General features: G+C 49.8%; 1 protein-coding gene across 2 annotated transcripts in view; it reads left to right on the top strand.

Annotated features, from left to right (window-relative positions):
* Nucleotides 1-379: 379 nt before the first annotated feature.
* The window catches only part of SLC37A3 (solute carrier family 37 member 3), a 45,756-nt gene continuing 37,926 nt past the window's right edge, over nt 380-8,209 (top strand). Inside the window, exon 1 of one of the 2 annotated variants that reach the window (XM_028525551.2) lies at nt 380-519. The gene's annotated coding sequence lies outside the window, so the exon portion shown is untranslated. The remainder of the gene's footprint in view (nt 520-8,209) is intronic. The other variant, XM_036010958.1, reaches the window with a different exon arrangement.

Here is an 8,209-nt window from a genome sequence, read left to right as displayed (position 1 = left end):
CAATCCAAGGTCTATGCAGGTCACTGGTACACTTAGCAACACGTTGCTTCGATGAAAACAAAGAGTGTAATAAAGCTTTTTGAAAAAGAAAAAAGTGAACAATGATTAAAATAAAAAAATAAAATAAAAAAAGAAAAAGGTGATGTATACATCATTTTCCCTCCTCCCGTTATATCCTATCTCTCCTTCGCTGGTTTTCCCATAACATTCCTGGATGGTACCCCCACGGGACCCCGGCCCCGTCCCCGCCCAGCAGCCAGGTCCACAGAGACCGCTGTCCGTCACAGGAAGCAGCCCCCATCCAACCTGTCCCTCCAACCCTCTCGGTTGGACTACAACTCCCAGCATGCGGCGGGGACCGCGCGGGTCACGTGGGCGTCCGGAAACCCTGGCCGCAGGGCCGTGGGTGAGGTGGCGGCGGCGGCGGAGGAGGCGGAGGCGAAGGTGGCCAGCAGGCAACGGATCCGAGCGAAGTGAACGGGGCGGCGGGTCGGAGAGCAGCGATTACTGGGGTCTCGGGTGCGCGAGCTGCGGAGAAGGGCCGGAGTCCGGCTTGGTGTGGCGGGGTGGGGGCGCCGCGGGGCTGGTTGGAGGGGCGAGGCGCAGATGCGGAGGGCGGCAGCCGGTGGGTGGGGCGCCGCTTTCGGGGGCGGCCGGCTACTCGCTCCTTCTACCGCGTCGCTTGGCTTCTCGGCCCGGGTGCTGCGGGGCCTGGCGCGGCAGGTGAGGACTGCAGCCAGAGGCTCCGGGAGGGCCCAGGGGGGAGTCGGGGCCCCGGCCCGCGCGGCCGCGGCGGCGGGGGCTCCTGTGCAGCCTTGTGGTTTGACCCAGGTAAGGGATACTTTCCAGGCAGGGTGGGGACGCTTTTGGAAAGGATGTGCAGAGACCCGAAGAGGAAGAAGGGGGTCGGTGGAGGTCCTGGGTTTGGGTTTTTGGTAACGTGGTCTCAGACAAGGAATTGGGTTAAATTAGTTACTCATTCCCTCGGTATTCTCATTTGCAGGATGTGGTCTGTTTATTCTCACCTTTGACAGAGAGAGGACAATGGGAATGTGTCCTCGAGGCTTTCAGAAATGTTAAGATGGTGCGTGATGTGGTAACTTCTACTGAAATGTTTGCAGCGAGAAGGACATGTTCTTGGGACGGGCAAAATCTCATTCTTAATTGCCACCTTCTTCTTCAGTGCCTATGGACTTGAATTATGTCTTTCCCATTTTTATTCTCCGTTTTAACGATTTTAAATAGAAATAGGTGAATTATCCTATTCATCTCTAAATGAGTAGGATAAGGGCCCCAAAGATCATTTGCCACTATCTTCAATTCAAGATCTGAAAATATTGATAAGGATAACTATTCACCGTAGAAATAAGATGTAAGTTCATTGATAAAACATCCTCAGATGAATTTCATTGTTTATATTTAACCTTTTTAAAATAATACTTTATTGATTATGCTATTACAGTTGTCCCAATTTATCCTCCTTTGCCCACCTCCGCCTGGTACTCCAGTTCTCTCCAGCAGTTCCCCTCCTTAGTTCATGTCCACAGGTCGTGCATATAAGTTCTTTGGCTTCTCCATGTCTTTACTATTCTCAGAATCCCCCTGTCTGCTTTGTACCTACCAGTTACGCTTCTTAGTCCCTGTTCTCCCCCTTCCCCCTCCCAGCTGATTACCCTCCATGTGATCTCCATTTCTACGATTCTGGTCCTGTTCTGGTGGTTTGCTTAGCTTAGTTTTGAATTTTTTCCCTAAGATTCAGTTGTTGATAGTTGCGTATTTGTTGCCATTTTAATGTTCATAGTTTTGGTCTTTTTCTTAAATAAGTCCCTTTAACATTTTGTGTAATAATGGCTTGGTGATGATAAATTGCTTTAGTTTTACCTTGTCTGGGAAGCACTTTATCTGCCCTCCCATTCTAAATGAAAGCTTTGCTGGATGGAGTAATCTAGGTTGTAGGTCCTTGCCTTTCATGACTTTGAATACTTCTTGCCAGTCCTTTCTAGCCTGCAAAGTTTCTTTTGAGAAATCAGCTGACAGTCTTACGGGTATTTCTTTGTAGGTAACTCTCTCCTTTTCTCTTGCTGTTTTAAGATTCTCTCTTTATCTTTAACCTTGTGCACTTTAATTATGGTCCTTGTTACGGTCCTCTTTTGGTCCAACTTGCTTGGGACTCTCTCTCTTTCCTGGAATTACATGTTTATTTCCTTTGCTAAGGGAAGTTTTCTTTCATTGTTTCAAATAAGTTTTCAATTTCTTGCTATTCTTCCTCTTCTGGTATCCCTATGATTCAGATATTGGTATGTTTGGAGATGTCCCAGAGGCCCTTAATACTATCCTTAATACTATCCATGTCTCCACCCCTCCTACCTGTCTAGATGAATGTGGCTTCTTTAAATCCTTGGTTGTTGGACTTCCATACAGTTTGATTTTCTTTTTCTTTTTTTTTCACTTTCAACTCTTTTTTATTAATAGAACTTTAATTTTTTCATTTTCATTTTTTAAAATTTTTAATTGTTGTTCAAGTACAGTTTTCTGTCTTTTACTCCCACCCCCCTAGTGCTCCCTACCTCCCTCCCATTTCCACCCCCCTCCCCTAGTTTGTCCATGTGTCCTTCATACTTGTTCCTGTAAACCCTTCCCATTCTCCCCTGAAATTCCCTCCCCTCTCCCCTCTGGTCATTGTCAGCCTGCTCTCTATTTCAGTGTCTTTGGCTATATTTTGCTTGTTTGTTTATTTTGTTGTTTAGGTTCCTGTTAAAGGTGAGGTCATATGGTATTTGTCTTTCACTGCCTGGGTTATTTCACTCGGCATAATGCTCTCCAGTTCCATCCATGCTGTCACAAAGGGTAGGAGCAGTTTGATTTTCTGACGGTTCTGGGTGTTACTTGTTTTGAGGTCTAGTTGTAATTCTGTGGTTGCCCGAGGAGGCTAAGCGTGTTTGCCTACACCTCTGTCTTGACTGGAAGTCTGTTATTATTTCTTTCAAGTAATTCAAAGGCATACCTGAATCTCAAAACCAAAACAGATCATCGGTTTCTTGTAAAAGGCTGTAACTCAGGAACAGCTGGAGGGAAGAGACGCGCAGGGCCAGACGTGGGGAGAGGGTGCGGAGCATCTGTGCAGCCTGTGGCGCTCTCCCGGGACCTCCCCGTGCTCACCAGCCTTCTTTCCCGTTATTGGCTGTTCCCTGCGCACCCAGCTCTGCGCCAGCACCTCTCTGTGAATGGTCTCTTTTGATCTTTAACTAAGGAAATTGAGGACCACAGGATTTAAGTGGAGGTGGAGGGTCTTAGATTCCAACTCGAACTTCATGCCTTTTTGTGGGCCATGTGTGCCTTCCGATGACTTCCTTCTTCTCTCGGTCAGAAGGTGATCCCAAAACAGGACTTGACCAGTAAAGCCAGCCCCGTGTCTGGTTGCCCGCTCGCTGTCGGCGTCACGTGTGTTGCTGAAGGTTGTTTGTCCCTCTTCACTGGTGATGATGAGCTGCCACAGCGATGGCCATTAAGTTGTTTGTCTAGGGGAGGGTAAGGTTTTATCTTGAAAATTGTTGTCTTTGGAATGCATTCCAAGTAGGCAGGACGACTGTGCTTTGGGAACCCGGGGATAAGATGAGAGAGTCTTACTGATCAGTGCCGGGCATTTTGCATGTGCGGTAATGGAACAATTTCAGAAGAGAGAGCAGTTCCAGGAAAACTTGAGTTTTGAATAAAAGGATTTGTGTGGTACAGGTAAATGGCTTCAAATGCAACAGATCATGTGGGACAAGATACTTCAGTGTCAAGCGTTGGGTGCTAAGCCTCAGCACTCACAGTCCTGTCGAAGGAGGCGAACTCAGTGTCCTCTTAATACATTCGCACCTGTGTCTCCCAGTGCCCAGCCGGGGACTCGGTGAACAGCCAGCGAGTGGGAGAGAGGGTCATGTGTTGTGAGCACACACAGTCTTTGTACTTCGAGAAGGTGAAAACTGGACCTGGGGAGTGAAGAGGCTGCCTACCCAGTGCCCTCTCATTAGAGTGTAATGTGGAAGGGAACCACTGTTACCAGTCAGGTGCATTTCCCCTGCCCTGGGGTTAGAGCTCCAAGTTTAAAGTGGAATGTTTCCAATTACCGCATTTCCCTCCTATACCGTATAATGTAGGGGCCGGGGTCAGGTCTGGGTTTGAATGTTCGCTGCATCCCTGGAGAGGAAGATACTGCTTTGTAAAATCTGTTCTCAGCTGTAAGAAGCCATGAGAACTAAATGCAGTAATGCATAGCCAAGTACCCAGCACAGCGCCTGGCGCTGCGGAACCGTTCTCTGTTGGCCATCAGTCAAAAGAACCATTCATTCAAAACAGCTTTACTGAGTGTTCCAGATGCCCGGCTAGGTGCTGGGGATAGAGCCGTGCACTTAGACAGATAAGGCCGTTGCTTTTATGGAGCGCACAGGTGAACAGCACACGTGCAAACGATTAAACCGGATAGTTAGATCGGGAGAAAGGCAATGAGGGAAGAAACAGAGAGATGACAGGGGTAGTAACTGAGGGAGACCATTGTATTTATTTATTATTATTTTTAATCCTCACCAGAGGATATATTTATCCATTTTTAGAGAGAGAGGAAGAGGGGTGGCAGGGAGAGAAAAAGAGGAAGCAAGGAAGAAAGGAGGGAGGGAGAGAGAAGCATTGATAGGCTGCCTCCTGAACGCGTCCCGACAAAGGTTGGAACCTGCAGGCTGGATACGTGCCCCAACGGGGATCAAACCACAACCTTTCGGTGTAGGGGATGACGTTCCAACAAACCGATCTACCCGGACAGGGCCGAGGGAGACCATTTAAAATAGGGCGATCTGGGCAAATCACCCCAGAAGATGACTCATGAGGACAAGCCGAGAAAAGGAAAGAGCGAGCTGTTTGCAAAGAATTAGGAGGAAAAGCATTTCAGGCTGCTACATAGCAAATGTGAAGACTCGAAGACTCGGAGCAAGAAGGGGCTTGGTGGGTTCAAGAACAAGAAAGGGATTAAGTGTGGGGAGCTGGCGGGGGCGGGAAGCGAGGTGGGCAAAGGTCAGGAAGGGAGTGTGCTGGCACCTCACTGTGTAGACCCTGGCAAAGGGCCGGGAGCCGCCCAGAGATCCCGTAGACTGGGATGCGGCAGCTTTGCAGGTGAAAGTGTGGACAGACCCCCGGCCCCTGGTAAGTGAAGGCAAAAAAATGGTGCAGAATAGCGCGTGTCATGTGCCATTTGTGCATTTGTGAGTGTGAAGGGCTATGCCTGGAAAGTACAGGATGCAGAGGAAACTGGTAGCACGTGGTGACAAGAACAGGGAGCGAGGTGTCACTGTGCACCTTTGGTATCTTTTGAATTTTCTACCTTAGTCACACAGAACATACTGAAAACTGATATAATTTAGCCCTGGCTGGTGTGGCTCAGTGGATTGAGCGCTGGTTGACAAACCAAAGGGTGGTGGGTTCGATTCCCAGTCAGGGCACATGGCCGGGTGGCGGCTGGGTCCCCAGTTGGCAGCACACGAGAGGCAACCACACATGAATGTTTCCCTCCCTTTCTTTCTCCCTCCCTTCCCTTCTCTCTGGAAATAAGTAAATAGATCATCTTTTTTAAAAATAAAGAAAACTAATAATTTAAACCAAACTAAGCCCAATCTCTAGTTATTGCTCAGGCAGCCCCCTCCTTCATCCTTAGCCCTTCTCTGCCAACCCCAGCTGTCAGCTTGACTGCCCCCCACCCTTAACCTGCCTACTTCACTCCAGGGGACTGGGGTATGCTGGCTTGGGAGGTCATGACAACGAGTCGCGTGTTTTTATCTGAGTCTTGGGAAGCCCTTGCAGCGTGTGAAGCGAGGAGTGACAGCTGATGTGTGCTTTAGGGCACATTCCTGGCTGCCGTGGGGAGAATGGTGCTGGGGGCGGGGAGCAGGTAGAAATAGCGGAGCCCTGCTGGAGGCCCTGTGGTTGGCTTGGTGGGAGGTACGGGCAGTTTATCTTTGTGGTGGCTGTGGGGATGGGGGGGAAGGGTGGGTTTGGGGTGTGTTCAGGAGGTTGTAGGGACTGGGCTTAGTAAGGGGTTATATGTGGAAGCTGAGAGAAAAGGAGAAATGAAGGGTAAGGCTGAGTGAGTCACCTTGGGCAACCTGGAGCTGCGGTGAGGCCATTCTCTGAGGTGGGGCGGGGTGGGGAGGACTCGGCTTGGAGGGAGGGTGAGGGGTTCCCTTCCAGGTGCGGGAGGGATGTCCTGTGTCGGGCTGGCTGTACTGCCGGGAACCCGGGAGTGTCTTAGGGCCCTAGGCCTGGGAGCCGTGGGCAGAAGGCTGTGGTACCAGGTGGAAGAGGGGCGAGAGCATGCTGGAGGTGGGAGGAGAGGAGTGCGAACCAGCCGTCGGGGAGGTTGAGAAAGCGAAGACGATTAGGGAAGTGGAGACGCGCTGGGCAGTGTTGCACGCTCTCTGAGGTTTGTGGTTTTGAATCTAAAGAGGGAAACCAGCGGCACGTGTGATTTGTCTCTGGCAAAACTCCACCGCTTGGGCACAGCGAAGGGGGACAGGCAAGCGACAATAAAGTCACACAGTTCAGATTCTGAGTTGGTGCAGGAGGGAGTTGGTGCAGAGGACAAGAGGAGGGTGATGGATAGTGAGAAACTGGCGAGGCGGCTGGAAACCGGGAAAGCTGGAGGTCTCGCTGCGGTGAGATGACTGTCGGAGTGGAGAATGGGAGAGCGCGCAGTTTTCTGGAAGGAAAGGATGTTGAAACCCAGTTTGAGGCGGTGATTCAGTTACCGGGGGTGACAGGGACCAGGTTTTGACCGCAGAGTGGCTTTGTACTGTGGGAGAGAGGAAAAGGTTGGTGGTGTGAAGAGGACAGGGACATGGTTGGATCACCTGTGGGCATGGAAGGAGATGTAGCGGTGGGGGGGAGGGTGGCGGGGAGGAGGGAGCCCTCTGCAGTGACAGGGCAGACGGTGACAGCTGTCGGCACAGTGGCCGCAAAGCCCAGGGCGTGAGTTTCAAAGAAGCCGGGGTTTTGCAATGACAAGAAAGCTTGCTTTTCCTTGAGAGACCTCAGAGGAAGTGGGGTTGTACGGGGCAGGCCGGGGTTGGCTGTGACACAACAGGTTATTAACCCCCCGTCTGGATTTCCAGAGGGCGTGGCAGCAGGCTGGGGTGGGTGAGGGCTGGGCCACCTGAGGGCACGCTGGACGCTGCACGTAGGTCGTCGCCTTTCCTGCCAGTCTTTCCGCTTCGCACTGTGTGGTCTGCTTGTCCCACAGTCTGCTTAATACGAGACAGCTTTAAGTTGTGCTATTTGGGTTGGAATGGACTCGAAGCATCTATAGAAAGGAAAAATTTTAGAATCTCTTGTGTTCCAAGGCAGTGCGTATAAGGGGGAGGAGATTGCCTTCTGCCTGGACATGTTACATGCAAGACCGTCTTTCGTTTGACACGGATCACACAGTGTGTTCCACTCTGGAACATGCCATGTGTGGACGATCTTCTAGAACCCAAAACGAGCTTCATTACGAAATAGACGAGTTAGTGATCTTGAACTTGCTTTGAGAAGTGAAACATGGTTCAGTGGTTCTGGATCCTTTTCGACGGCAAGGATCTCATTTTTAGTTTGTTTTTCTTTTAAAAGATAATTCTTGTTCTCATTATAGTTGTATGTACATTCAGTGTCCATTGATTAAGAAAATACTAAATGACAACCTACTGTGAATTCAAGCTGCTTAAAGAATTTTGACTTTATTAATTAGAACAGCACTTACATACCCTTGAAGAATTTAGACATGTGTTCAGCGTGTGCTCGGAGCAGGCAAGAAAAGGGCCTCCAGGAAGTTAGGTGTGCAGGTTGGGCTCGGCCTGGCGAACAGTCTGTTTCCACGGTGCCCAGAGCTCACAGGCAATTAGAAGCCACTCCTGTGATGGGGGGTTTAGAAGGGCAAGGTATTATTTTTATTAGTTTATTAGCATCGTGTAGGACCAGATGTTATAATAATGTTCCTTTCAAAAGTCATGCTGCCGACAGCAAGTGAGTGTTTAAAACCATTTTCCCGATGTACTTACTAAGCCTTTTCTCCGCCATCACTGTAGCCAAGGAAAAGGTATTTTATTTAGAAGTGAAATTCAGATGGCCTCAGCTTGTTAGCCATGAAAGCTGTGAAAGTAACTGGACAGTCCCGAAGCACACAGCCATCCCGTCACTGCTGAGGCGA

This window comes from Phyllostomus discolor, chromosome 10 (assembly GCF_004126475.2).
Source record: "Phyllostomus discolor isolate MPI-MPIP mPhyDis1 chromosome 10, mPhyDis1.pri.v3, whole genome shotgun sequence".
Classification (NCBI taxonomy): domain Eukaryota; kingdom Metazoa; phylum Chordata; class Mammalia; order Chiroptera; family Phyllostomidae; genus Phyllostomus; species Phyllostomus discolor.
Note: the sequence above shows the minus strand (reverse complement) of the source record. Positions and strands in the feature narration are given on the sequence as shown.